Source organism: Staurois parvus, unplaced genomic scaffold (genome assembly GCF_062004578.1).
Source record: "Staurois parvus isolate SC_StPar_1 unplaced genomic scaffold, SC_StPar_1.0 ptg000172l, whole genome shotgun sequence".
Classification (NCBI taxonomy): Eukaryota; Metazoa; Chordata; class Amphibia; order Anura; family Ranidae; genus Staurois; species Staurois parvus.
Genome location: NW_028317968.1, coordinates 1965976 through 1971975, shown reverse-complemented (window position 1 = coordinate 1971975; position 6000 = coordinate 1965976). Strand labels below are relative to the sequence as shown.

Sequence of the window (6000 nt, the reverse complement as noted above, 5' to 3'; positions counted from 1 at the left end):
TTAAAATTTTTAAATTTCCCGCCGCCGGCGGTGGCGGCGCCCGTACGTCCCGACGTCACAGGGACAGGACACAGAAGCCGGATGCCGGCATCGGCCGAAGGAGATGGCCGGGGACGCTGCAGGGGACACATCGCGGGAGCGCAGGGTAAGGTAAGTGAAGAACACTTGCCGGAGCAGTGCCGCAGGGTATTCCCGAGTGTAGCTCGGGGTTACCGCTTTTGGTACTGAAATGTTACCCCGAGCTACACTCGGGAATACCGCCAAGGAGGTTAATTGCAGTATATATATCATCGTTTTTTGAGGTTTTATTTTTCACACAAGCCAATTAATATACACTTATTTGGGATCTTTTTCACCAAAGACATGTAGTAGAATACATTTTGGCCTACATTTATAAAGAAATTTGATTTGATAGGCTATGTTTTATACCAAAAAGTAGAAAACGTTGGGATTTAGTTTTTTTCAAATTTGCGGTCTTTTTTTTCACCCAGTGGTGATTAAATACCACCAAAAGAAAGCTCCATTTGTGTGAAAGAAATTATATAAATTTTATTTGGGTGCAATGTTGCATAGCTGAGCAATTGCTTGTTAAAGTAGCACAGTGCTGAATAGCAAAAAGGGGGTAAAACCTTCCGGAGGTCGTGGTTAAATGAGTATCATTTACAAGTAACTCTTAGTATTTGTAAATGCAAAGCCAGTCAAACAAATGAAAACACACCTGGCACCATCACTAAGGATTTCACTCACATGTTCACCAATAAAATCCAGGCTAATTACCTTTTTTTTTTCCTAAGGGCTTTTATCTATGGTCATGTGATTGCTTGTTCCCCTTTTCAGCTTGGAGAGCTGGAGACATAGGCTGCAGAAGACGCTCTAGAGCAGGGGTGTCAAACTGGAGGCCCTCCAGCTGTTGCGAAACTACAAGTCCCATCATGCCTCTGACTTTGGGCGTCATGATTGTAACTGTCAATCTTGCAATGCCTCATGGGACCTGTAGTTTGGTAACTGGAGGGCCGCCAGTTTGACATCCGTGCTCTAGAGCCACTGGTAATTACAGTGGTGAAGGCTGGGCTAAGGGACAGGAAGAGCCACGGTTAATCAAACAAGCTTACCCAACCCCATTAGGTTCCCAGGTACCTATATCACCAGCAGCACTCTTCTCATGGGGCAGATGAAAGAATAACGGTTGATTTTGTTCTCAACTACATGTTTATTGAAAGAAATGTGTGTGCTAAGAGCTGACTGTGACCCCAGCTAGGCCACAAAATGTTCTTGCCACACTTTTAATAGTGCTGGGGGCAGGTTTCATATGTACTATTTATGTGTGATGGAGTACCATTGAAAACAGATGGCAACACAATTGTACTCAGTGTAACTGATTTACTGAAGGCAAATAGGCTTTTCCCTTAACTTGAATTCCCTTAGCGTGAACAAGGTGGAAATTGACTTTGCAAGGAATACAAAACTACTTGCTAGAAAAAGAAACAAAAAAAACAAAACAAAACAAAACATGATTGGGCGATAAAAGTCAGCTGAGCTTCAGCTCTTTAACTAAGCTAAGAGAAAAGTCCCTTGGAAGGTGAACAGCTTAAATCAAGCCCAGTGTGTTGTGGTGTGCATATGTGCCACTAAACTCATAGTGATGAGGAAGCTTATCTCAAGTGTCCTGACTGTCCCCAGGTCTACTGAGACATTATAAATAAACGTTATACCACTGGCTCCAACAAATGAAAAAAAAATGTGTTAGCATTGTACAACAACTGCCACTTCTCCTATAACACATGTAGACAGTAATATTTCACGTTAGTTAGTGAAAACACTACAATCTATTAGGACAGTATCAGTGACTCATGCAGTATTATGAAAGAGGTGCCCATAGCGAAAAAAGGAAAGAGAAAAAATATCGGAGGGCAGACATGACTATGTGAAGAAGGGTAGGAAAGACAGGAAAGGGTTAAGTAAGGGTGGGAAGGTAGTAAAATGTCTAGGTTACCTGATTGGTGATGGGTGGGGTGAGGTCTTCAACACCTTTGGGAGTGGTGGGGGGGTCGGATAATCCAATGCAGGAGTGGCAGCGGAAGAGGAAACTTCCCTCCCACCCTCCCTTGGGGTTTGTTTGGCTTTTTCAGTTCCCGGTTTGTTCTGGCTTTGGAGGCGGTTGTTGGTCTTTGGAGGAGGCAAATAATTGTAAGCTAAAGCAAATGGTTGGGACCTATCGGTGGTATGGTGTGCCCGGGTGCATTCTGGTTAACCGAGGTTTAACTGGAAGGTGGAGGTTCTGCACTGATGCACATGATGGTGTGTTTTTGTCTCCGAGCCAGTGCGTTGCGGCTGGAGGCCTAGTATTAATAATGTGTTTAAGGTTCCACAGGGGGATATCGGGATTGTTTGGTGCCTTCGAAGACCAACAACTTCTGTATGTTTCTGTTTTAAGGAATGTTTTTGTGTTATTGAAGTTGAATTGTTAATAAAAAGCCGTGATGGCCATTTTACTTCAGCAGTGTTTTGGTCCTCTTTATTGGTATATTAGAGGGGGTATATCGAGAGAGAGAGTTGTGTAGGGGTCTGAACTAGCACATCTCTTCTACACTAGTCATGTGAGATCAACAGTGCAGCAAAGCCCTTTGTCAGAATGTATCAGAAACGCAGTTTTACATGTCATGGGCTCCTGCCCCTGGTTTTGTTCAGCTTGATCAATGAAAAATGTCTCATTTCATGCTAGTTTTCTTTCAATATGTGTGTTGTAGCACTGATAACATTGTACTTTCATCTCATTATTCAGAAAGCACCTATAAACAATAGGAACTTTGCAGACCGTGCCATTTATTACACACCGCTTCAATTAGTATCACCCTTTGAAAAAGGAGAGATATGCCAACCAGCTATATAAATCACTATTGGTGGTAAGCAAGGAGATTGCCAGGTGCAGATGGTATATATACCTGTGATACATGAGGAGTCTCAATAACTGAACAGAACTAATAGGCACATCATCAACAGCTTTTTGTGAAAGCAGAAAGCACCCGGCTCAAAGAATGAAGGTAAGCACAGAATTCAGATTTTCACTACTATACTACAATACTATAACTAATAACCTCCCTAGCGGTATGATTATGTCCATATTTCTGTGCTCAAAGTGGTACATTTTTTTGCATGGAAATATGTTTTTTTTTTTATTGTAGGCCTGTAATTTTTAGGAATAACTCACTGAAATCTGTCCAAACAAGAGTCTAGTAAACATCCCGGGTATGTTAAAATTTGAAACACAAAATCATAAATTATAATTTAATAAATAATCATAAAAAATAATAATATAATAATAATAAATTTAATTCAATAATATAATCAAACCAAAAACACTGAAATTTGAAAAATAGTGCCAAGTTTGCACATCACTGAGCAAAGTCGCAAAATCATTTTCAGTGCCTGATGACAAATTTCCCCACGAATCATTATCACTCAATTCTGCAAGTGGTTCTGATTTACTATCGCTGTTCTCTAGCTGGTCTAAAACCACTTTTGACCTAAAGGGACACTTTTTGGACGCCATGGACATTTCTCAGTTTCCAGGCAGAAAGAACAGTAAAAATGCAGGCAGGGCACAGGACAAAGCACTAGGGACAAAATGTATGTGAAATGGTTTGATACAGTAATGTTATACTATGTGATTTTAGTGAATGTCACTTTTTGTCATTTTCAAATTTCCCACCGTTCCTTCCCCCGTACGTCCCGACGCTTGCAGGGGACGGAAGACAGATGACAGATGCCGGCATCCGCCAGATTACATTGCCGGGGACACTGCAGGAGGGACATCGTGGGAGCGCAGGACAAGGTAAGTGATTGAGGGATCCCGGAGCAGCGCCGCATGGTAAGCCCTAGTGTAGCTCGGGGTTACCGCTTATGGTACTGAAACTTTACCCCGAGCTACACTCGGCAATACCGCCAGGGAGGTTAAAGGTTTGGTGAGGTTGGCGGAATGGAAACACATTGCATAGTACATACAGTAGTATCAGTAGTACACTATTACAGTAGAGGCTTCTTAAAACAAAATGTTCACTTCCATCACTAAGGACTATCACTGCAGGTTTATATCTCATTTTAGGATAGCCATACAAATCATTTCTAAAGCCCTGATAGCCAGTTATATATTCAGAACTTCAATTTGTAACACATAAAGTGTTCACATTTACAGAGTTATTTATTTATTGGCTGCATAACTACCCTTGAATTGAGCATACAATTATTTTTCTTTTTAAACTGTGATAGAAATATTTACTTAAAAATAAAATCTGATTTACGAATGCCATACTATACCTTCTAAAGCTAAAATAAGTATATACCATAAACTTCTATTGATAGAAGTGCAGGAAGCCATTGCAGAGCTCATGCTAAAAAAAACTAGCAGCCTGTATGTGGGTTTAACGCTTTCTGAATCACTGACCTAGAACATATATAAAGATCTCAAAGTAATTCTCCCTAAGGCTACATGTACACGAGCCTACTCTGACCACTGGGAAATGCAAAACGCGGTAAAAATGTGGCAACCGTTTGTGCCATGTTTTTACCGCGTTTTGCATTTTTCCTCAGTTGGCAGTCAAAACGTTTCTATCCTGAACGCAATTCAGGAGAGTGAAGTTTAACCTCAACTAAATGCGGCAGCTCCTAAACTCTGCTAAAAGTTTGTGTACATGGACACATAGGCTTTTATGGAGTTGAGTTTATGAGCTTTGGCAAAAAAAAAGGCCAAAAGCTCCTAAACTCGAGTATTGCAGCTGTTTGTGTACATGAAGCCTAACAGTGCTTCAGGTCAGTGCTTAGTGCTTCAAAAACAATTGAAGCCTTTGGATCTGCATGACAGCTAGGTAAATAAGATTTGCAAAAATGGTCAGAAATGGCAGCCTGTGTATTCTCACAGTAAATGTCTCCTTTTAAATAAAGACTGAACTAAACAAAGAGAAAGTAAACCGTAAGAGTTTACTTTTTACTATTTCAAAATGAACTTGAAGATGCAGGGGTAAGAAACAGGTATATTTATTGTATATCAGTGATTGAAATGATTGGATGTGTATACTCATCTTCCTGTAGGCCAGTGTGTTGAGACACATCAGACAGAAAAAGAATTATGATACACATTGTTGTCAAATAGAAAATTGGATAGCCATTTACCTGTCACATGGGGTGCAAAGATACAATTTTGTATGGTTAGTAGGCTTTCCTTTTGGGGATGCATTTTTTGAAACAGAAAAGGAATCACAATATAAATCTGCATGCAAAGATAAGATAAAGCAAGATGACAAGTTATACATTAAAAAAATGCTAAAATGTAAATTATAAAGGAAATATACTATGATTCACATCTTTCCGGCAGGCTGGGCATCTGATTCATTTCTCATGCAGACTATGGGACAAGCTAAACTTTTGTCTGCCAAACCAATATGATACACAAGAGACCAGAACTGATGTTCTAGGACACAAATCATCCTTTCTGGAAATGGCACTGGGCTCTTTCAACCTGCCATGTAGTGTCGGAGGGTTTATGGGCAACTTTGCTACTTTGGACCCGTTACCCATTCATTCCAAGCAAAGTGAATTTGGTTTAAAAAAATACTATTCATGCACATTACAAAACAGATAAATACTTTCAGAGCATAGAGTTCTGCCCCGGAGTCTACTTGTGCAGGGAATCATCAAAAGCAATGGAAAAGCATCATTTAGGTATGCTTTGTCGATGCAGCCCTCTTAAGATGGGGGAATTTAGTAGACAACTGTACAAGAGCACACAGGAGGGGGCATATCTCTATCCAGTGTGGAAATAGCATGGCCAAACACTCCACAACACTGTGCTGCAGGTCGTAAATTTCGTGGGATGCACCCCTTCTTCAGGGCTCCGAGAAAGGGGATGTGTCCCCTGAAACACATCCCTCTGCTGTTCCTGCACTGGATTGAGATTTAGGGAGTTGTTCAATAAAACTGAAGAGTGCAAAATCTGGTGCAACTCTA

The 6000-nt window shown here is 40.7% G+C and overlaps 1 long non-coding RNA gene across 1 annotated transcript in view; it reads left to right on the top strand.

Annotated features, from left to right (window-relative positions):
* Positions 1-2982: 2982 nt before the first annotated feature.
* Positions 2983-6000, top strand: part of LOC149462582 (uncharacterized) — a 52496-nt gene continuing 49478 nt past the window's right edge. The window contains exon 1 of the long non-coding RNA XR_016312635.1: positions 2983-3041. This is a non-coding gene — a long non-coding RNA (uncharacterized LOC149462582). The remainder of the gene's footprint in view (positions 3042-6000) is intronic.